Source organism: Mastomys coucha, unplaced genomic scaffold (genome assembly GCF_008632895.1).
Source record: "Mastomys coucha isolate ucsf_1 unplaced genomic scaffold, UCSF_Mcou_1 pScaffold22, whole genome shotgun sequence".
NCBI classification, from domain to species: domain Eukaryota; kingdom Metazoa; phylum Chordata; class Mammalia; order Rodentia; family Muridae; genus Mastomys; species Mastomys coucha.
The window spans coordinates 173,289,737-173,312,622 of record NW_022196905.1 but is presented as its reverse complement, the minus strand read 5'-3'; the positions used below and the strand labels follow the sequence as shown (position 1 = coordinate 173,312,622).

The window sequence follows — 22,886 nt, the reverse complement described above, 5'->3', positions numbered from 1 at the left end:
CAATAAAAGCACCTATGTGGTCCAGAGCTCCTGTGGCTACTGAGGGTAGGCCATAACGACATGGGTTCCAGCCTGGTGTTGTTAGGTATCTACCATCATGCTTCAAAATTGCATCTCAGTGAAATACAAAAAGATGGATGGAATTTTCAGAAGCTGCTGAGTTTCAACACTCCACCTAATCCTCCATTGCCTGGGCTTCAGTGCTCTCTGGAGTGTAAGATTTATATTCTGGTGAGAACTGAAATAGTGGATTACTCGGGTTTAATGTACAGAAAGTCAAAGCCTGGACTTCCAAAACTCTATAGATATCTTGATTTGGTTGCAGAAGTTTGGCCCAATTTGGGATTTAAAAAAAACCTTAGTATAGTTTTAGGGTTAGTGGTTCTCAAAGCCTTGCATCATTGACTGAATATCTTTAAGTGAAGCACCAATATCTCAGTTCAGGCCAACTAAAGTTTGAAGGCCACTTTCCTATACCGTGACAATCAGAATATTTCATTTTCAAAACAAATAGATTCACTGAAGTAGCTTCTTCCAGGGAGCGTACAAGGTTGAAGTTGGCAAACTGTGTCACTGAGCTGTTCAGCTGTGACAAACTATTAAGAGGGTTATCGAAGGAGGAAAAAAATGTTGGCTTTGGACCACGGTTACAAGGACTGGGTCCACGGTCTGTTTGCCCTGTTGCTCTGGGAAACACTGTCTACCGTGGTGTGTATGTATGTCCATGAAACTTGCTTACACCATGACAGACAGGAAACAAAATGAAACAAGACAAGAAGGTACCAGGGTCCCAATATCCCCTTCAATTAATGTCTTAATTTCCATCACGTTTCTGCTCTCAAAGTTTCTACCCTTCCCGTTAGCATCTGGTCTGAGGACCACATAGACAACACATGAACCTTTTGGGGGACATTCAGATTATCAACTACAAAACTATGGATTTTTTTAGTTATGGCAACTCAGTTTAAAATGTACACAGAATTTATGTAGAATCTTGTCTTCCGCTATAGGAAGGAGTTGGCTTTATTTGTTTTTATTTTATGAATCCCAGCTCTTTTGGAGCAAAAAGGTTTTGCACCATCTGCAAGATTAAACCTAAAGAACGTCCAAATTATGATACTAGAGAAAGCTTTCGCAAGTGTCTACGTTCCTCTTCTCTGATGCCTGCTCTCTGTGGTTTCCGTCCCTCTGCTATAGAAACAGAGGACATGGAACATAAACACTGAGCAGAGTGAACAGGAATTTTAACTTTATTGTTGAGTGATCTTAAATCGAGTGGAAGCGTTCTCCACCAAGAGTAACTCTGGTGAGCTGGCAGGAGAGTGACAGTGAGCTCCTTGGTCCCCACTGCCTTAATTGGAGTGTAGACAGTAGGAACGGAAATGGACTATTAGGTCATCCGTTGGTCCCCAAGCAGCAATTAAATTTGTTTTCTTCTTCACAGTTCCCTCTTTGCTCAAAGAAGGGAGCATTTCATCTCCTACTCATGGGAAACAGAGACCACTTCCCCCCTTCACGCATGTAGGGATGTGAGAGCTGGGGAGGCAGGAAGGAAGTGGAGAGGAGATGTGGGAATCACAGTTAACCTAGAAGATGGGTCCCGCTGCTCACGGCTGCTAACGTGCACAGTTTGGCAACACAGTGCAGCCCTCTGAAGGACATCCACTACCCGGCCCGAGTCCTGACTTGGCCTGCTGCTTTCAAGGTTCAGTTTTACTTCAAGATGACTATGCTGGTGTTCCCAGAGCAGGATGACAGAGCTGTCACCTTGCCAGGACTCAAGGCCAGAGTGAGAAAATTCCTGACACAAGAACATAAAAGCAAAACAAGCCACGCTATACCCCTAGTCACCAGGGCTCATCATCTCTTTATACTGCTTTGTAAAAGCTCTCAATTCCTTATCTCAGTTACAGAGTTACATGAAATATCCTTCTGCTGTTATCCAAGGGATTTCTTTCTGTTATACTCCTTCTCCTACCTTCTATTTCAATCCTGGACGAAGTTCCATGATTTTCTAAGATCTGGAAAAGTAAAGAGAACATGTGGAATTATGTTCCTATTCTTTCAAGCCCCTATCAGCATACACTATAGCTATAATATATCTGACATCTCCTATAGTATATTATAGCTATTAACTTTACCTGCACTGGTTCTGGATTCTGTCTCCTATACTGCCCACTTAATTGCTTCAGATATTTTTGATGGTTTAGGTATTTGAAAGATAATTTCCTGTGCTTTGATAAGCTCCAAGGATACCCAAAGTTAATTTATGTTTTCTAGTCACATTTTAAAAATATATTTAGATTTGTTTATTTTATGTGTATGAATATATTGCCTGCATACGTGCATATGCAGCATATATTATTCAGTGACCAGGGAGGTACAGAGAGGGCATCAGATTCCACTAGAACTGAAGTTACAGACAGTTGTGAGCCACCATGTGGTGCATGGGACTGAATCTGGGACCTCTGGAAGAGCAGCCAGTGCCCTTAACCCCTGAGCCACCTCTCCAGACCCTTGGGTCAGATTTTAGGGTGGGATGATTTTATGTATTAAGCACTTTCCTCCTGTCACAAGTCAGTTAAATTATTCTGTTAATCATATCATGGGTACTTAGATATGAATCAAAAAATATATTTAATTTAACATAGAAAATAGGACTTTGTGGCATTTACAATTGTGGTTTCTTACTAATTATTCTTAATTATTGATACTGCACAGCTTTTCTATTGGGCCTGGGACTTTTCAACTTGAGATGCTTAACTTTAACCTTGGTTCCATGGGTCTTTCTGCCTGCATTTCCATTTGAATAATTCATAAACTGTTTGTAAGATCACCAATGTAAGCTTGAGATATATTTTCAAGTAAATGCATAAGCAAGAAAAACACCCACCCCTGCCTGTGCATGTTTACAAACAAGAATTTTGGGATTCACTTGGTGTCAGCACGGTTGACTCAATCTGAAAAGTAAAAGTATTTTCTGTTAGTTATTGCTCAACGCATGATACGGTTTGACTATGAACGTGCCCCCATGGTCTCATGTGTTTGAATACTTGGTCCCCATCTGGTTGTGCTCTCCTGGGAGGCAGTGGAACAGTTAAGATATGGTGCCTAGTGGGGGAGGTGGGCTCCTGGGAATAGGCCTTGAGAATGATGATCCAAAACCGCAAGCTTTAATCACAGCGGACCAAGTCACGTTAGCCACTAGCTTGTTCTATCGTCATGTCATATGAGAAAATGGCAAGGTCATTGTGAGGACTGGTGAGGTCTGTGTTCATTTGACTGCAGATAGAGAAATGATGCTATTCTTGAACAGGCTGTGGGCTGCTGGCCATCAGCAGACCCGTAGGTTGTTGCCTCATGGTGGAAAGTCTACACGCACAGCAGTGTTTTCCTTGTGGAGATGATACAGATGTCTGTTGAGTCTATGTCTTGTTTTGACTTTGCGTTTATTTAAGAAGTTTCCCACACTTCTTCAAGTTTTTGTTCATTGATTGACATTTTTCAATTACTATGACAAGATAGGATACTCATAAATTCATTAAAATCCATAAGTTCTATTGAAAAATTTGCACTTGAGATTGAAAAACAGAGGCTAGACTGATCACTGACCTAAAATGAATAGGGTGATATTCTGCACATCATAACAGAGACAGACTTCCCACCTGTCTTAATTAGGGATTTGTTACTATGAGGTGACACCATTACCAAGGCAACTCTTATAAAGGCGAACATTTAATTAGGGCTGGCTTATAGTTTCAGAGTTTTGGTCCATTATCATCATGTTGGAAATAATGGCATTGTACACACGGACATGATGCTGGAGGAGCCAAGAGTTTTTCATTTTGATCCAAATGCAGCATAAAGAGAGTATCTTCCAAAGACAGCCAGAAGGAGGCTCTGATTTCACACACTAGGTGGAGCCAGCACATAGGAGTCCTCAAAGCCCACCTATGGAGTGGCACACTTCTTCCAACAAGGTCACATCTATTCCAATAAGACCATACCTTCTAATAGTGCCATTCTCTGTGGCCAATCATTCAAACACATGAGTTTATGGGGACCAACCCTATTCAAACCCCCACACCACCTGAGACTGGTCAGCACAGAAGAAAAACACTGAGGTGCAAGACTATGTCATATAACAGAACTCAGATGTGATCCTGCTTCATCTTACTAGCTAGATGGTCACAAATACGTCTGATTCCTCTGTTCCTCGTGTACCATTCAATCTTTGATTAAATGTAGCAGTAAGGGTTAAAGAGCTGTAGCATAATTTAAAACCAAAAATAGTCTAGAATTTGTATTGAATTGCAAAAGGCCTAGAACTAATAAAATAATACCTAAGAGAGATGTAGGAAGAGAAAGTCAATCTCATGTTAAGGTTTTGTGTATAGCTATAGGAATCAAAACAGAGTGGTACTAGAACAGAGTAGAGACTAGGAATCACAGCCAGATAAATTTGTGTGTTTTGATAAGATGCAAATAAAGTGCATTAGAGAAAAGACAGCCATTTAAAGATCGATTCTTGAGCAATTACAGAGAGACAGGAGAAAAAGTAAAAAAACCTGAATTTAATAATCATACTTTGTAGTAAATCAACTCTGAGACAGTCACAGGTATAAATATAAACTACTGAAGTATAAAACTTCATGAAAAATATGTAAATTATCGGGGTCTAGTGGTATGTGGAATCTTCTAATGATTTACATTAGAAGTATGCATGCATCGCTTTTCAGCCTTTTGGCTAGGATCAAGTGCAGAAGTATGCCTGCAAGGGAAATAGTGAAAAATGCTTGGATTTTTATGTGGTTGTAAAGTTTTGTTCTAAAGGGAAAAAAAACTGTAAAGAAGAGATGCTCTAGACAGAGAGAAAATATTTTCAAATGACAAATTTTGGCAGAGATCTTCTATTCAGAAAATAGAAGAACTCAATCCTCAACAGGAGGGAAAAGGCAAGTTGTCAGAGCTGGAACATACAGTTTACGTGGGAGATCATCTGAAGGGGTTACACGTGTATGAAATGATACTCAATATCATTCGCCATCAGATAAGCACAAGTGAAAAGAATGATGACATGGGACTGAGTGCAAGTTAGGACTGCAGCCACAATGAAAATCACCAACACTGAAAGAAGTTTCTCTGGTCAGGATTGGGAGTAGCAGAAATGGAGAAAAGAGTAGCAGTTATAAGGGACAACAGAGAAGAAGGTATGTGTGTGTGTGTGTGTGTGTGTGTGTGTGTGTGTGTGTGTGTGTGTGTGAAGACATGTTTCTATGCAGAGAAACAAAATATGGTTAGAAGAAACCTTGACAACATGACCCTTGAGGAAAATAACAGTAGCAGAAAGGAATGTGCTGTGAATTGCGAACCCAGGACTTGGCATGGCTGCCATACTCATGAACGCCAGCAGCTGTGGGTATCTGTATGATAGCTATATAAGGTCAAGCTAACCAGAACCCAGCAGAACTAGAAATGCTTACTAGGCCCGGTCTCTTATGGAAGATCTATTGGGAGTTCATAACTAATGGTGGAAAAATAATTATCCTTATTTTTATATATTTATTCTGAGGGTCTGCCCACTGGACAGTAAATGGCTCTAGACCTAGACACGCTGAGGGCACTAATTAGACTCAGTAGGTTATAAAAGTGTTTAAAGGGGCAGGAAACTATGAGAGGCCCAAGTTAGAGACTGATTAAGAGGACTCAGACAGGAAGGATGAAGGATGTATAAGATTCTATTTCACTGAATGCACGTATAAGATTCTCAATAATAAGAAATAATTAATATTAAAAATAAAACAAATGTGGCACATCTGACTTCCAAAAATCCATAATGATAATTAGATATGCTGAAGAGAAAACGGGGGGTCTCAATCACAAATGTATTTCTAATAGAAATGAAAAATAATATAGTAGCTTCAAGCAATTTGCCTATTTCTTATGAAGCTGAACCTACTCTTGGCATTTGCTCTACCAACTTTTCCTCTCGCACACTTATCTCAGAGAAATGATAGCATGCAGGTGCTTTCCTTAGTGAAACAAAGACACAGGCGTAAAGGAAAGACCCTCCAACCAGTGGCTGGTTAGACAAATTATAGCATATCTAGATATGCCATGAAATTCTAGGTAGCAATAAAAATGATGAACTATTTATTCCGTAAACAACTCGGATAAATTTCAGACATTATGCTAATTGAAAAAAGAAAGAAATCACAAAATGATGCATACCATATGCTCCCATTTGCATAATTTTCTTGAAGTAGAAAAATTACAGAAATGAAGAAAAGAGTAGAAGTTATGAAGGACAATGAAGAAGAAAGAGGAAGGGGTGTGTGTGTGTGTGTGTGTGTGTGTGTGTGTGTGTGTGTGTGTGTGTGAGAAGGCATTGGGAGGGACCCTTGTGATGGAATTGTTCTGTATCTTTATTGGTTGTGATCATGTGCTCCTGTGCCCGAAATAAAATTACATGGAATTAAATCCCCAGAGACAGAAACATAAGTACATGAAAACTAATATACTCTGAGTGAGTTTCTAGAGTGTGTAGATGCCAACTCTCTGGTTGTGATGCTGGGATGTGGTTTAACAGGATGACAGTGAAACTGGATGAGTAGGACACACAGTCACGCGATACTTATTTTTCCTTCAATTTCCCAAAGACCACATAATTAGGATAAGTTGCTTTTCTGAGGAGTCACATCCCCTACCTCCATTTTAGGTCTTTTAGTTTGTGATTTTACCCATTACTTAGGGATGATATCTTAAAATTTGCTAACCACTCTTTCCTACTTCTGCAAAGCTTGCTTAAGATGTTAGAAGAGAAGGTGACCTAAGGTCTGGAGGCTTGAGGGGAGCATGTGGGTCTGATTCTTTTACAGAAATATTAGTGAACAAAGCATGAAGTTTTGGATGGTTCTAGAAGCCATAGTTCTTGGTCTTCAGCAGCCATCAGGCGCACTGGATGGCTGTCCCATCCCTGATTTCTATCCTCTGGTCTGAGTGTCTTATTCAGTAAGTAGGGTGTCGAGATAAAGCATTTGCACTTCCCACGTGTTCTTGTGAAGATGCTGATGTTGGTCTAGGCAGCACTTTGAAGGCCATTGCCAATCACATCTGACAGCATTGACTGAAACTGTAACAAGAAGCTTCTAAATACAAGGTCATGATATATCGTACATAAAATTCTGAGTACTGTTATAAAAATCATTTAGTTTGGATCATTTTATTTCTCCTTCAGTGTGTTGGCTGACAAAATGTTATTCTTGGGTCTTCACTGGTGAGGGCTCAAAAGCGTGTTATGGAGTTGATTTACGAAGTCTCTGGTTGCACATCCATCCGTTGTCAGGAAATACGACCCTGGAAAAGTCCATCATCATAGCACATGATCATCTAAATGGACTGTATAACGGGTGAGCAAGAGCAAACATGAAAATGGACCCAATGACATGCAAAAATTATCTATACAAAAGTTCTACACTAAAAAAAAATGGCACAATTAGACCAAAAAAAAAAAAAAAATGAACAGACTGCATGCCAAATCCCACAAGCTCTGAATAACAATGATTAGTTAAAGAGAGAAGGAATAGAAATGGTAATACATATTTTTCTATTTAATCACAAGTATACTAAAAAAATATTTTTTGCCTAAGAATTTTAAGAATTCATTGTTTTTTTAATTTTTTAATTTTTATTTTATTTTATTTTATCTTTTTAAAAATTTATTTTTTACATTCCATATTCTATTCTCCATCCCCATCCATCCCCTGTCTGCTCCACATCCCACATCTCCACCACCCTCCCCTGAATCCATGTGGATGCCCCTACCCCCACCCCACCTGATCTCTAAACTCCCTGGGGCCTCCAGTCTCTTGAGGGTTAGAAGCGTCATTTCTGAATGAACACAGACCTGGAAGTCCTCTACTGTATGTGTATTGGGGGCCTCATATCAGCTGGTGTATGCTGTCTGTTTGGTGGTCCGGTGTTTGAGAGATCCCTGGGATCCAGATTAATTGAGACTGCTGGTCCTCCTACAGGATGGCCCTCTCCTCAGTTTCTTTCAGGCTTCCCTAATTCTACAACGGGTCAGCTGCTTCTGTCCATTGTTGGGTACAAATATCTGCATCTGACAGCTGCTTGTTGGTTTTTTGGTTTTTGGTTTTTGGTTTTGGGTTTTTGTTTTTGCTTTTGTTTTTGTTTTCTGAGAGATCGGGTTTCTCTGGATAGCCCTAGCTGTCCTGGAACTCACTCTGTAGACCAGGCTGGCCTTGAACTCAGAAATCTACCTGCCTCTGCTTCCCAAGTGCTGAGATTAAAGCCATGTGCCATCACTGCCAAGCTATTTGTTGGGTCTTCCAGAGGTCAGTCATGTTAGGTCCCTTCTTGTGAGTGCTCCATAGCCTCAGTAATAGTGTCAGGCCTTGGGACCTCCCTTTGAGCTGGATCCCAATTTGGGTCTGCCACTGGGCCTTCTTTTTCTCAGGCTCCTCTCCATTTCCATCCCTGTAATTCTTTCAGACAGGAACAATTATGGATCAGAGATGTGACTGTGGGATGGCAACCCCATCCCTCATTTGATGTCCTATCTACCTGCTGGAGGTGGGCTCTACAAGTTCCCTCTTCCTACTGTCAGACATTTCATCTAAGGCATTTCATCTAAGATCCCTCCCTTTGATTTCTGAGAGTTTCTTACCTCTCAGGTCTCTGGCACATTCTGGAGGGTCCCCCCAACTTCCTATTTCCTGAGGTTGCCTATTACTATTCTTTCTGCTGGCCATCGGGCTTCAGTCCTTTTCCCTTACTCAGTACCAGATCAGGTTCCCCTATCCATCCAATGTCTCCCCCTGTCCACTTTCCCTCACAGGTCCCTCCCTCCCTCCCCACTTGTGATTGCTTTCTTCTCTCTCCCAAGTGGGACTGAAGTGTCAAAAAATAAAACAACCCAATCAAAAACTGGGATATAGAACTAAATAGAGAATTCACAACTGAAGAATCTCAAATAGCTGAGAAGCACCTAAAGAAATGTTCAAAGTCATTAGTGTTCAGAGAAATGCAAATCAAATGACTCTGAGATTCCACTTTACACCAATCAGAATGGCTAAGATCAAAACCTCAGGTAACAACACATGTTAGAAAGGATGTGGATAAAGAGGAACATTCTTCCATTGCTGGTGGGATTGCAAACTGGTACAACTACTCTGGAAATCAATCTGGAAGTTCCTCAGAAAATTGGAAATAGATCTACCTGAAGACCCAGCTATACCACTCTTAGACATATACCCAAAAGATGCCCCACCATGCCACAGGGGTTCATGCTCTTCTATGTTCATAGTGGCCTTATTTGTGATAGCCGGAAGCTGGAAACAGCCTAGAAGGATGGATGGAGAAAATGTGGTACATTTACACAATGGAATATTACTCAGCTATTAAGAACAAAGACATCCTGAATTTTTAAGGTAAATGGATGGAAATAGAAAATATCATCCTGAGTGAGGTAACTCAGACCAAAAAGGATGTACTCACTAATAAGTGGATATTAGCCAAAAAAAAAAAAGTACAGAATACCCAAGATATAGTCTCACAGAACTCAAAAAGATCAACAAGCTAAAAAAATTTTTTTAAATTAGAAATCCTCTAGGAAGGGGTAGGATCCCATATTGAGTTTACTATTACAGGTTCTTCAGTGAGTTCTAAGATAGAAATGATAACTCTAGACAGAGCAGGGTGAGGAAAGGTGGCTCATGGTACACAGTCAAAGTCTCACTTATATTTCAATTTAACTTTGATATTTACTACAATTTTAAAATTTGTTCAAGGCAACTAACACATGCAACAATTCTACCATAAAGAGAGAAGAAGAATGTCTACATTACAAGAATTGTTAAGAGTATGTGTACAGGCACATCTATACCAATTAACATGGTGCCTACTCTGCAATTTCCCAATACACACCTGTACTGATGGAAGATGACAATGCGATGAACTACAATGATCACATTGGTTGATTACATTTTAACAGAAGCTCTTCAAACTAGAAGTTAAATGACAGTATAGTACTACTGCTAGCTATATACACACCCCAGGCTCTGACTACTTTTTTCTTATGAAGTCTTCAGAACCAATCTATAAGAGATTCCATCTCATCTAAGAGATGAGAAAGGTAGAAATTAAAGTCTAGTGTCTTGTTCAGTGTCACTCAGTGTCACAGTTCAGTAGGACTACATCACATTTGGAATGAGTTGAGTGGCTTAAATAACAGGAATTTCTTTGACATAGTTCTAGTATTACTCTCTTCTAAGGCATGTAGGAGAGGACTCTTCTGTGCCTTTTCCTTTGGCCAGAAGATTGTTTTATTATTTCTTTTCATATTGTCTTCTTTCTATCTATATAGATCTTTGCCTCCAAAGTCTTTATGTATAGAGAGACACTGAGTCTTGCTGGATATGGGCCTGCTTTAAGAAGCTCATTGAATTTGATTAACTCTGTAAAGTCCTTCTCTCCAAGCTGGATGTAATGGTACATGCTTTTAATTCCAACACTCAGGAGGCAGAGGCATGCAGATGGTCTCCCTGAATTCCAGGCCAGCTTGGTCTACATTGTAAATTTAAGGACAGCAAAGCTATAAAAAAGACCTTGTCTTGAACCCCATTGCCTAAAACAAGAGACCTTGTCTCCAAATCAAATCACATTCTGAAAGGCTGGAAAATAAGACTCGAGCATATCACTTTTTTAAAGGTGAAATTGGAACCTGATTTCAAAGACAGTAGTGACTAACTCTCTCCTTTAAAGTTCATCTGCATGAACTGGAAATCTAACACAGTCGGTAGAGCAGTTGTCTGTCAAGTACAATGCCCTGAGTTCAATTCCCATTACCAAAAGAAAATAGCTCTTATTTCTAAAATTCATACCTACCTTGAAATCCTGATGCCTAATGTGATAGTATTTAGAAGTGATATCAAGTAGGAAATGAGGTAGGGTAATTAAGTTTGGATGATAACCTGATAATGGAGCTCTAAAATAGGATTAATGACCTCATGAGAGGTAGACCAGATCTCCCTTCATCTACCATGACTGTCCATGAGACAGTAAGAAGTATCTGTCTGTAAAGCTAAAAGGCTACCTTCACCAGATACTAGATCTGTCAGCACCTTGATCCTTGGACTTCTCAAGACATAGCACTGTGAGCAGTAATACCCTAGATGCTCAAAATACCCTAGTATGTGATCTTTTGTTAGAGCAACCTGAATTAAGGCAGGCAATAAACTGTATTCACTTCCACAACAGATTCTTAATGAGATATGCATCTTGTTGACAGTGCTCAAGAGTCAAGTTTATTCTATCTTCATACCCAACAGGCATGTTGTTGTTTTGCTTCAGGCATTGCCAGCTCTTTAAATAATACAAAACACTCATAAGAAAACATACAATTGCTGCCTTGCAGCCCATTTGACATCATACTCTAAGGAAAATAGGTTCTAGATCATTGGTTGGGAGCTTTGACACTGAAGTTAACCTATGTTAACTTTTTTTCTAGAAAGTTATTAGTCCAAAATCTAAATATTGAGTCATAGTATAAATCAAAACTAGTCAGAAGTTGTATAAAATAGTTGTTTCCAGGCAATGAACACAACACATAAATAAATAAGAAAGAGATATGTTACCATCAAACTCAATATGCACCAGTCCATTAGGGAGAGTATTTTATCTGAACCACTGTAGTTAAAGAGGACTGTCTAAAAGCGAGGGTGGCGGGGGGTGAGAATGCTCAATCCTGTAGATACTCAGGAGATTTTTCGGAAGATGTCCAAGGTTGTCAGGCCCCTATTTGTTGAACATGAAAGACTTTTCAGAGCTGTGACTGTCAGTGACCTCTCGAGTAAGGCTAAACAGCTCTAGGAAATAGTTTCCCAAAAGTTCCTGTAAAATCACTGAATTCATCTGTTGAGAAGCTATGGCAAGGACCAGTTTTAAAGTCATGGAGAACAAGCTCCTTAAAAGAGAGACAGTTGACCTGGCAAGGTGAGATGTGCCTGTAATCCTGACATTATGGAAGCCAAAGCAAGAGAATCTCGCATTCCAAGTCAGCCTGGGCTAACTAGCAAGACCCTGTTTCTAAGTCAATAAGTAAGTAAATAGACACATAAAAATTAAAAAACATTAAAAAACACACAAACAAAAGGTTGGCATGGGAAAGCCTGCTAGTTAGTGTGGTACATCCAGGTTCCTGCAAGTTACACTGTAAGTGCTCTGGGAAATGTCATTTCATTCTGGCTAAAGTTTCCATAGGGAAATAAATGACCTGGACTTTTCACCAAACTCCTCTCATGTCCAGACAGTGGTTTGTCTAGGCATAAATCTGTCCTCTTCATGATGAGTCTTCTAGCAGTCATACCAGGGAGTTGTTTTGCAGGAATTCTTTAGAATCTAGAAAAAGAGGCAACCTGTAAACTGACCTAGAAGCCCTGCCAGAACTTGGATGGCTACAGGTTAGGTTTTGATGTCAGCAAGTCTGGGAAAGAGAAAAAAGAAGCCAGTCATTAGAGTAGAAGGGAGAGATAATGAAGAAACTGAAAGTTTTACAACTCGATAATGTGTCCAATCTATTAAATGTAGGTTCTCAAGCTTATATAGCCAGAGATGATTAAAATATTTAAATCTCTCCAGAAGAAGCTAGAATTTGAATATACATAAGAGGTATTGAATATTTAAAAAGCAATGAACATGTATATAGTTTAATCAGTGATGTGTGCTATAATCCCCATAAATAGAAATATTTATATAGATACCCCTTTTTTGCTCAAATCTAATGGCAAAGATAGATTCTTATACACCACAAAATATTGGTGATTTCATGATGTTTGACCTCCATATTAGCATAGTTGCAGCAAAAATGATAATTTATTGTATAGGACTATTTCTGTTTGCTTTGCTGAATGTTTCTATAAAGAATTTGGGGCCAAATATTTAATAATCTTAACTGAGAGCTCATCAACAGATTTCACTCTTGCATCTTATAGATTTGCATGATCTGTCTCTTCTGGAATTTCCCCAAATTATCCTATGTCCTGGGCCTGCCAGGAAGTAACTTTCATTATTTATCTATATGTGTAGATATCTTATAAGCCCGGGATCTCACCAGTTGCTCAAGAATGCTTTTTTACATTGGCTGGCTTTATAAAGTGAAGCTTGTTTCCTTAAAGTGTCTAGTCATGACTGACTCAAGGAAGATAACATCCCTACTACTTTCAATATTCAAGCCAGCAAGGAAGATAGTGTTATTGAGGCTATGCAAATAATATATTGTGATGAAAATAAAAGCCCTCAGTAAATGTTTCTAAGTTCTATAACACTGAGACAGGTAGGGAAAGGTGCCATTTGTAAAGGTTTCATTTCTATTTATAGAGCATATGTTTCTGAATTGTTACGAGATATAGACAGCTTAGTAGAAACAGAACAGGATTTCCTGCATCCTGAACATAGACTGTTAAAAACATCAGCAACACTCAAGACAAAAACAAACCAAACCAAATAAACAAACAAAAAAATCTCAACTCTGTCATCCTTTATTGGGTCAGTTAATGCCATGTTCTGTGTTCTGCCTTAACAGGAAAACACCTGCTTTGTAGCTAACAAACTGTGGCTAACTTACAGCTAACAGTTTTCAAAGGGGAAATAAATGATGAGAGTTTTCAACATACTAGCTTAAAATATCCCAGCTTTAAATAAAAGAATAAGCGTGATGACCAAATGAGTGCTTTCATGATACTGATACTATAACCAATAATGCTATATTGCTCTATGTTATTGACTAGCATCACGCAAAGTAAAACCGAGGTTTAATGAGATGGAAGCGTCTATGCACAGGCATGGTGGGGGACTGGTCACTCCCAGGAATCCCGCAGAGAGTTTGCATTAATGGTGTTTGATCTACATGGACTGATCCCACAGAAGGACAGACAACCTGTTTCTCATTTGACATGGACTCCTGTACAATGGTGAACAACAGCATATTACTTAGTACTTAATAAAGTGAATGTAATTCATTTTATTACCTCTTCCCTCTTCTTCCTCCCATTAAGGTGAAATAACAAATCCATTGTAACATTGGGGAACCCACTGAGAAATAAATACCAGAGACAGTTTTAGACGAAAAAGATGACATCTAGAAGTCCATTCTGGGGAGAGGAGAAAACTAACCATCAGGAGATGGGAGTATTCAATAAGATTGTGGGTTACTAAGAACAGAACTTGGCTACCTGTAAACTAAAATGCTAGTAAATGGCTTGAAAAGGAAACTGCAGGTGACTCTGTGACTCTGAAGATGCTTTTTAAAATGAGAAATTTTTTCTATTAAGTAATCAAGGATATAATAAAATGAATAAAAAGAATATAGGAAATCATCCTAAGACACCAACCGACTCTTGATTTTGTGTGATTACCAGAAAGGTAAAGACAAATGTTTACAGCAACTTACCAAGAGCAGACAAAGAACCCAACTGAAACCACTTTCCACTTTGCTTCAGTGTGTTATTGGACCCAAAATCTCTTAATTGACAGCCATATAAATGAACTATTCAAACATCCAGTTAGGATGGACCACAGCAAATACAATACTTTTTCCAAAAGTCTTCTGTATTCTACCTTCTTTCAGTCATTTACCAGACCAATGTGAGGGTTTTTTTATAGGCTCAAAATGGATTGATTGAAAAACAATTGAGAAAGGCAAGGCTCCTGCTTTCTGACATCCTGAGAGACGTTGTCATGGGTAGTATTGGGAAATAGAGCCCTTCCCTTACATAATCTGCCAATTAATAAAAAGCCTCTGGGAACGTATGCATGTATGTTGCTATAATCATCTACTATGTTATGTGTAACTCTGTGTGTATGTGATTATATATAGTACACATATATGAGCGTGTTACAGTGATCTTTCTTTAAAGAATAATGGTAGGATATAGTGCTTTTGCATGTTTTATTTCAAAAATATATTTGGAAACTTGATGTTAGTTAGCCCTTCGTTTTTTGAGAGATCAGTTAGCTATCTTGAGAAACCTGATCACTTAGAAAACCACCATGTGACTTTCCATTTCTACCCCTACCCTGCCATAAAGTCATAGTCACAGTTGTCCATATGACCCAAAGCAAAGCAAGATTTCCCACCCCTTGGAAGACCATCATGGACTTAGGGATTCTACCCCTTGTTTCACTTTTAAAAGGAGATTTGAAAGTAAATCGCAAGCTCAGAAAGCCATTGTATAAGAAATGGTAATGTCTTGGGTCATTTAGAAGAAAGACTATTTTAATGAATTTTGGCTTGGGGTAAAAAACCATGACCATGTGTTAAGTGTAACCATATTGTGTGCAATACATGATTTAAATGAGCAATTTAAAGGTTCCAGTCCACGAAGTGTTGAAAACCCTGGCCTAGCTTATGATTTCCAATAAAGATCATATATAATACAAACGTAATGAGCAAACCATGAATTAAATCGCTGTGCTGAAGAGAAATTCATCTGAAGATACAAAGCCAGATGTCTATCTTCATGCACATACACTCATCTCCAGGTCTCCCTGGATATTTATGCATGAAGGCAAAGGGAGAATTTGATTCAGGCTCTTTGTCATCTTTCTCCCACTGCTATTCTGAAATAACATTTCACGGCTGGGGGTAAAATGACTTTCCTATATTCATGATAGCAGTAATAGTAATAGGCAGTCCTTGTATAGTGTGTGTGTTATATGCCAGAGACCACTGCACACAAATTACAACCTGGAGCTCTTTCAACAATAATAGTGCCGTAGATGGTGTTATGCCCACGTCACAGGCAAGAACAAGTGAAAACAGCAAGAGTTCACAACCAGGAAGAGCCGGGCAGTGGTGGTGCATGCCTTTAATCCCAGCACTTGGGAGGCAGAGGCAGGTGGATTTCTGAGTTCAAGGCCAGCCTGGTCTACAGAGTGAGTTCCAGGATAGCCAGGACTACACAGAGAAACCCTGTCTTGCAAAACCAAAAAAAAAAAAAAAACCCACAACCAGGAAGAAGTGGGGCTAAGAATTAAACCCTGGCCAACCATGCTACCGAGGGCAAGCTCTCAGCCTGCTTTGCTCTCGCTATTCAGAAAAAGAAGATATTTACTATATTTACTGCTAAAGTATTCACAATAGCCAATTTATAGAACCAGCCTGGGAGTGTGTCGTCAGAGCAATGAATTTGGAAAATATAGCATAGATGCACCATGGAGTTTTTATTTGGCCATAATCAAAATTACGCCATTTATAGGGAAATGGGTGGAGATGGAGAACATCATGTCAAGTAAAAGAAGCCAGATGCAGAATGACAAATACTGCATGCTTTCTCTTGTATGTGCAATACATATGTGTGTGTGTGTGTGTGTGTGTGTGTGTGTGTGTGTGTGTGTATGTATATATGTGTATGTGGGTGAGGTGTGTAAATTTGTCATAGAAGACCCTACTATGTAATGCGATGTCTTTAAAAGACATAAAAGAGGCTAAGTAGGATGGTGCATAGTTGTGACTTTATTACCTAGGAACCTAAGGTAAGGGGATTATCATTTTAACAGCAACCTAGGCTAAACAGTGAGAAGCTACCTCAGGACAGAACTGAGAGCAACAATAGAAAATTTAGAATGGAGCAACATTAGATTCCAAAGTGAATACAAACAGAATTAGAAACTGATCCACTAGCATTCACTACCAATGATCAGTCCAGGTCTACACGTGCTTATCCCTAGGCCAGAGATGGATGGAGCCAAGATGTTTCCCTTGTGAGTCCAAATGAGGAAAGCAGGCAATTCCCTCTCCACATTGAAACCCAAAGGATAAAGTAAAGGCAACCAAGTTCCTGCAGTTAAAACGTGAAAAGGGACACAGACCAGTTCCCACCCAAGCCCAGCAAACAGACTTTGTTTTCTTTAATCCAGTTTGTACAGAACTAAACGTGCTTAAATATAAGCAAGCAAAATAAACCAGCTCAACCTTCCGATCCCTATACACTTGGATCTATCAGTTGTTAGAGCCTGCACCTTTCGCTCAGGATCCAGTTTATATAACTGCATTCCACGCCCCTCCTGTGGGCTTCATGAAGGCCTTGTATACATATCACCTCCCTCACCCCCCCCAGTCATCTTTACACAGGAGTAATATTTCATCCATTCCTTCTCCTTTTCTTCCTCTCATTCTGGAACTTGGCTGCCAACTCACTCCCGAACATGGTGATTTGATTGTTCATAAGCTCCAAACATGTTGTAACTCCTGTCGTGCTCATGTGCACTTCTCTGTCCCAACTTGATAAAAATGAGTGATACTGGGACACCATTGTCATACACACCCCCAAACCTGGGTGTGTTAGCTATGACTGCCTGGGCTTGTTCAAGAAGAAATGGAATTGGCTGGAGCAACTAGGCATCCTCCTCATGCTGAGATTCTAATGAAGGATACAAAGATCAAGCTTGCAAAGGATATGGAGCTGGAGGAAGGAAATCTCTGAGGCAGACATCCTTTGGGAAAAACTCAAGATGATGTCTGAGGCGCTTTATAAATTATATGCAGTAACAAGTTTATTTCGTGCCTTTAACGAACGAGCAGTCATTGATAAACTATGCAAGGACAGAGAAAGTTCTTGGCTCTGCCAATAATTCCACCCTCACCTTCAAACAGGTTCAGCCCACAGAATAAAATACCAAATGTGTTAGTCCTCTGTTCTGTTCCTGGCATTCTCTGCTCACCGGTTCCCTGTCTCCAGATGTCCTGTTGCAATGCACCTTGGGTGGGTCCCTCTTCGTCTCTGAAGTTGATTTGCATTGGCATTGAACACCTCCTGTACCCAGCTAAGACTTTGCTCAACAACCTCAGATTATGCTTCCCCATTTTTTTCCAGGCCCTGCCCAAAGACCTATAGCCATCCAGAACCACATGAAAGAGAATGGTTGAAGGCCAATCCCTCTGTGCATCCTTGTAATCTCTGGGATTCAGGATAGCTTGAATAACTGGCCCTCACCAGCTTCTTTCTGCCAACCTGTCTCAGAGATTGCTCACTCTGTGTTCCTCTTGCTTCTTGATCTCTTTGTCCCACATGACCTTCGTGGCTTCCCTTCTCTCTACTCTTGCCTACAATTGAAATTACAGAAGAAATAGCCACATGCTTACAGCCACCTGCAGATGCACCTAATAGCTCAGGAAAATGAAAATAATTCTTCGATTAGCTTTGTGCCTCACATACTTTTTAAAAGTAGTTTGAAAGAAGGTAAACAGAGAACTTTAAATGATAGTACTGAGCATCCTCGTAGGCTGTTCACCTGGCTGCTAATGTACACTGTTTAGTAGTGGAACTACAATGACTATTAAACATGACAGGTTTTTATTCTTTTTCTAAAAGAATTTTTTATTCTACTGAACGGCACTGACAAAGTGGGCAGGGTTTGAATCCTCACGTGACTCTATGTGTCCTTAACTCTTTGCTCAGCAGCCCTGGCTATAGAGAAAAAGTCCCCCAAGGAAGACTGGTAAAATCATTCGCTTGTTCTCAACTCTGAACTTCTTACTTCAGAATCCCTAGAACATGCAGAGCAGATGCTGTCAAGGCAGTCAAAAGTTGACCTTAGATATTTCCATTTTGAACACTCAAGCAGATTCCCTATTGTGTGGCCTCTTGAGGCATATCTCAATATGAATATATGCATGTAGTAATTATGATAAATGTTAAATGTGTTTTAATCGCCTCTCCTTGCAGAATATTACTTCTCTTGGCAAGAGACTTAAGCCTGTCTTGCATTAAGATTCATGCACTGGGGCCCACTCTGCTCTGAAGCTTTTTGGAATGAATATCCTCAATGAGTGTAGGGATAGAGCCAGAAGGCCTGGAATTCAGTTCCTGACCCTTGTTACTTACAGATTTGAAAAGGTAGCATAGCTCGTAACCCCATTGGTAAAGGTACTGTCTCTAGTAAAGAACTTATTAAAATGCAGAAACTCACCTCCACATGGAAGTGTCAGGAAACAGTAGCATTTACAAAACAGGGATAATCCCACAGATTGAGCCAATCACCAAATCTGGACTAAGCTATATGGAGTCTCCTATTTGTCTTCATTTAGCACTGTCTCCCAGTGAGTACTTACAGCACTACCTCCAGTTCAGTGATTCTATGATGTCTGTGACTAGGAAAGTCTAGCACACATACAGAGCAAGGAAACCCAAACACGAATGGTAGAGGTAGGAAAGCTGCTGTCAGGTGAATCGGCATTCTGCACATGCCTACGAGACTGGTAAGTGAATACATAGTTACAACTCTTTAATAAACTCCTAACTTTAGGCACAAGGCAACTTCCCTTTTGAAACAATGCTAGTTTATCTTTCTGTAATTACTTCCGCAAAATGGCAGTCGATGTTACCAAACACATCATATTCTTACCTACCCCTGATTGTAATGACTACTGGGAAGAATAGGGCCTTACGTTTCTTACAAATGACTCTGAAATCTGAAGAATGTACTTACCAGAGATTAAAAGCTTCCAGTGAAGAGTAATAATTTATTTGGAAGAAATTTGTTCCGTGTGGTTGCTTTTCTCTTTAAGTCTTGAAAACTTAAGAACACACATGCATAGTTGATAAAATAGCCAAGTAACCACTGGCCAAGTCCTTTAGATGCCGGACCATGGGAAAACTTGCATTTCTAGGAAAGCCAGGCTACTTCTGCTTCCTCCATGCATGCTGAGGTCAGTGGACATCTATGCAGGCTTTGTCATCTTTGAATGGTTTGTTAATCCACCTGTGTTATTATCTGCAACTTCAAGATAATGAAGGAAATCTTTATCTCTTCATTTTTAGCAACTTCTGTCTTCAAGTTTTCAGATGATACCGTGTGGTATAGACCCACTTATTAACTATGGGCCCCAAGAAGCTTCACTGGGCCAGGACTCTTTATCTATTCATAGAAATAGGCCAGATATCCAGACCACCATTTGACATAGAACATTTTTTTCACTAAATATATGTTGAAACAATAAGTCTACAAATGCAGGCATTCTACTTCAAACTATAAATATGTCATCCTATTTAGTCATTATTCAATGTGTGTATGTATATACTACAGGTGTATACATATATGCATATGTATGATTTAATTACAACCTTTATGTTGCAGATAATAATACAGGTAGATTAGTAAACCATTCAAAGGTTACAAAGCCTATATAGATGTCAGTTGACCTCGGTACTCATGTATGAAACACTACAGGACAGAGTCTCCTTGTCTGAACATTCCAAGCCAGTGGATATGTCTGTATAGGGTAAGGTCAGTAAATTGTGGAGTTCTGAGACAATGAGAAGTACCAGTTACCACTGGATCCTGCTGTACATTCATGTGCAGACCCTACATCCTGCTCCCTTTGGCCAGGGATCCCTTTCTGTTACCTTGTTTTCTCTGCTTCGCTTAATTTGCTTTGTGTTTCCCTCAATGGTTTTTATAAGGCTTTAAAACTAAATGAGGAGTCATCAAATAAGAGAATATATTTTTGAGTCATTAGTTAATTTTATGTTCAATCTGCCAAATAAAGACTTTTGATCTTTTTACACACACACACACACACACACACACACACACACACACACACAATCGTTGGGCTTTGAAAAATCTTGAACTTCCCATGGTGGGGCCAACACTGTCACATCTACCCAGCAGCTTCTTCTTAATTCATCATCAGTATTGAAATGTAAAGCAACACCTCGTGAAGTCTGAGGGTTTGAAAGATTTATAGCAACTTTGGAATCTTCTCCCGGATAGTCTAGGGCTGTCAACAGTGAAAGAGGAGTGCCAAGGGTTTAAGAATAGCATAATGTGCAGTGTGAAGGAGACCTTAGAGATTTCTTAGCCATGCCCCTTTGTTTTAAAATTAAGGAAGTGGGATTGAAAATTAACAGTAGAAACAAACTCTGCTGCCTATTATCTGGATGAGTTTAGAAATGCCAATTGTGGGAAAATCATAAAAGGCTTTCTTTCTTAAACCCGAAAGTGGTGGTTCTCAACCTTCCCAAGGCTGTGGCCCTTTAATACAGTTCCTCATTTTGTGGTGACCCCCAACCCTAAAATTCTTTCATTGTTACTTCATAGCTGTAATTTTTCTACTGTTATGAATTGTAATGTAAATACCTGATATGCAGGATGTCTGACATGTGACCCTAAAGGAGTTACAACTCACAGGTTGAGAACCACTGCCCTAGAGGTTGGCATCTACTATTAATTATCACCTTCCTGAAATGAACACAGATACAGAATAATTCCTGCCTGAAAAGAATCAGTTGGAGAAATGACATGAAAAGTATTCAGTTATGTAATGACTCCAGAGTGTTTATTTGCTTTTAATTTTCTGTCATTCAACTTGACTTAGTCAAGAAAAATGCAGAAAGATGTATTTATTATTCAAAGAGTTAATGTAAGTAAGTTAATTTATTTTTAAGGAAGAGATTTATGAAAATATTTTTCTTTTAGAAAATGAATAAACTCTGGAGGCAGAGATCAGCACACAAAAATATATCATCAAACTTGGAATCCTGGGGCCAGGAATCAAAAATGTAACATCCCGAATGAGCAGATGCAGGAAATCTAATTAGCTCCAGCATTTGTCATTGTGGCAATATGTAGCTACACGAGTTGTCCAGACACTGTATAACATTCTAGAATAAAAACACTGGAGATATATTTCTTGTTTGAATAATATTAGTGTAAAGTTTGCAATGCACCATGGGTAGACATAAAATATTGGCTGTAAATGTTGTTGTAACTGAATTTACAAATTGGCTGTAAAAGACATAAAAAGTAACTGTGGTATAATTAAAAGCACAATGAGTGTGTGCTCCAGTGAGCTCTGACACAGGACTTTCCTATCCATAGCTATGCTTCATAAGGTCCCAGTTAACTAGAATAACCAAGTTTGAAAAAGCTGAAATGAAATGTCCAGGAAATAAATAACTGGCAAGTTCTAAATTGCTCACTTCTCTGAATAATACAATGACTGACATGTCATCAATGCCACCTTCCATAAAGGACATAAATCAAATCCTTGTCCTCAGCATGCATGCTCTGTGTACTACCTGCCTGTTAATCACTTAGTGCATATTCCAGTTATTGCATAAACCAGTGCAGTATCAGTACATTGCTTTAATTATACTTATGAATCTCTAGTTATGCCTAAATTATAAATTAAATATAATAAAAGCTACATATAGAAAAAACATAGCAAACATATGCTTGGTACTTTCCAGGGTTTCAGGACTCAGCTAGGTTTCTTAAAATTCCTGTCCCACAAATAAGGGGAGATTTCAGTACAATTTTAGGAGACCACAGAAAGACAAGAATTCCAAATGATGGGATTTGGCAAGATTTTAGAGAGATGGTGGTATATCCACAAACTTTGAAGCTACATAGTCTCTAAAAGGAAAAATGCAAGAGAAGTACTAAATGAAAGAATGGCGTAGTCAGAGAAACAAACCCCTTAATGGACAAGTTGTTCAAAAATGAAGTGTCTATATTACCATGGGATACAATGGCCGATCCTCTGTCACCTCTGAGAGAACTTTGAGTAATCCATGTGATACTTACAATGTAACATGTAATGACCCCAAAGATCATTTAAATAAAAAGTAAGACACATTTAAAATGTCTCTCAGCAGAAGGGAAACAGTAGCAGGTCATCTGTAGAAATCAGAATTTCTTTTTAGGTAGAAACCCTAGACCTGTGTGATTGATTGAAGGACGTTGTGAGCCACTGTGTAGAAGAGGGACATCTTTGGGGTTTGAATTAAAACCCCTGATAACTATGATTAAAAACCCTGGAAACTGAATAGCAACCGGAAGGATGAATCCAAGTCAATATA

The 22,886-nt window shown here is 39.2% G+C and overlaps 1 protein-coding gene and 1 long non-coding RNA gene across 9 annotated transcripts in view; one reads left to right on the top strand and one right to left on the bottom strand.

Moving 5' to 3' along the window:
• The window catches only part of Nrg1 (neuregulin 1), a 1,068,405-nt gene that overhangs the window by 618,354 nt on the left and 427,165 nt on the right, over positions 1-22,886 (top strand). The gene's annotated exons all lie outside the window — the stretch shown is intronic.
• The window catches only part of LOC116069121, a 125,845-nt gene continuing 110,165 nt past the window's right edge, over positions 7,207-22,886 (bottom strand). For 3 of the 4 annotated variants that reach the window (XR_004109855.1, XR_004109854.1, XR_004109856.1), the window contains exon 4: positions 7,207-7,356. This is a non-coding gene — a long non-coding RNA (uncharacterized LOC116069121). Of the gene's footprint in view, positions 7,357-12,449; positions 12,506-22,886 lie in introns of all 4 variants that reach the window. The other variant, XR_004109857.1, reaches the window with a different exon arrangement.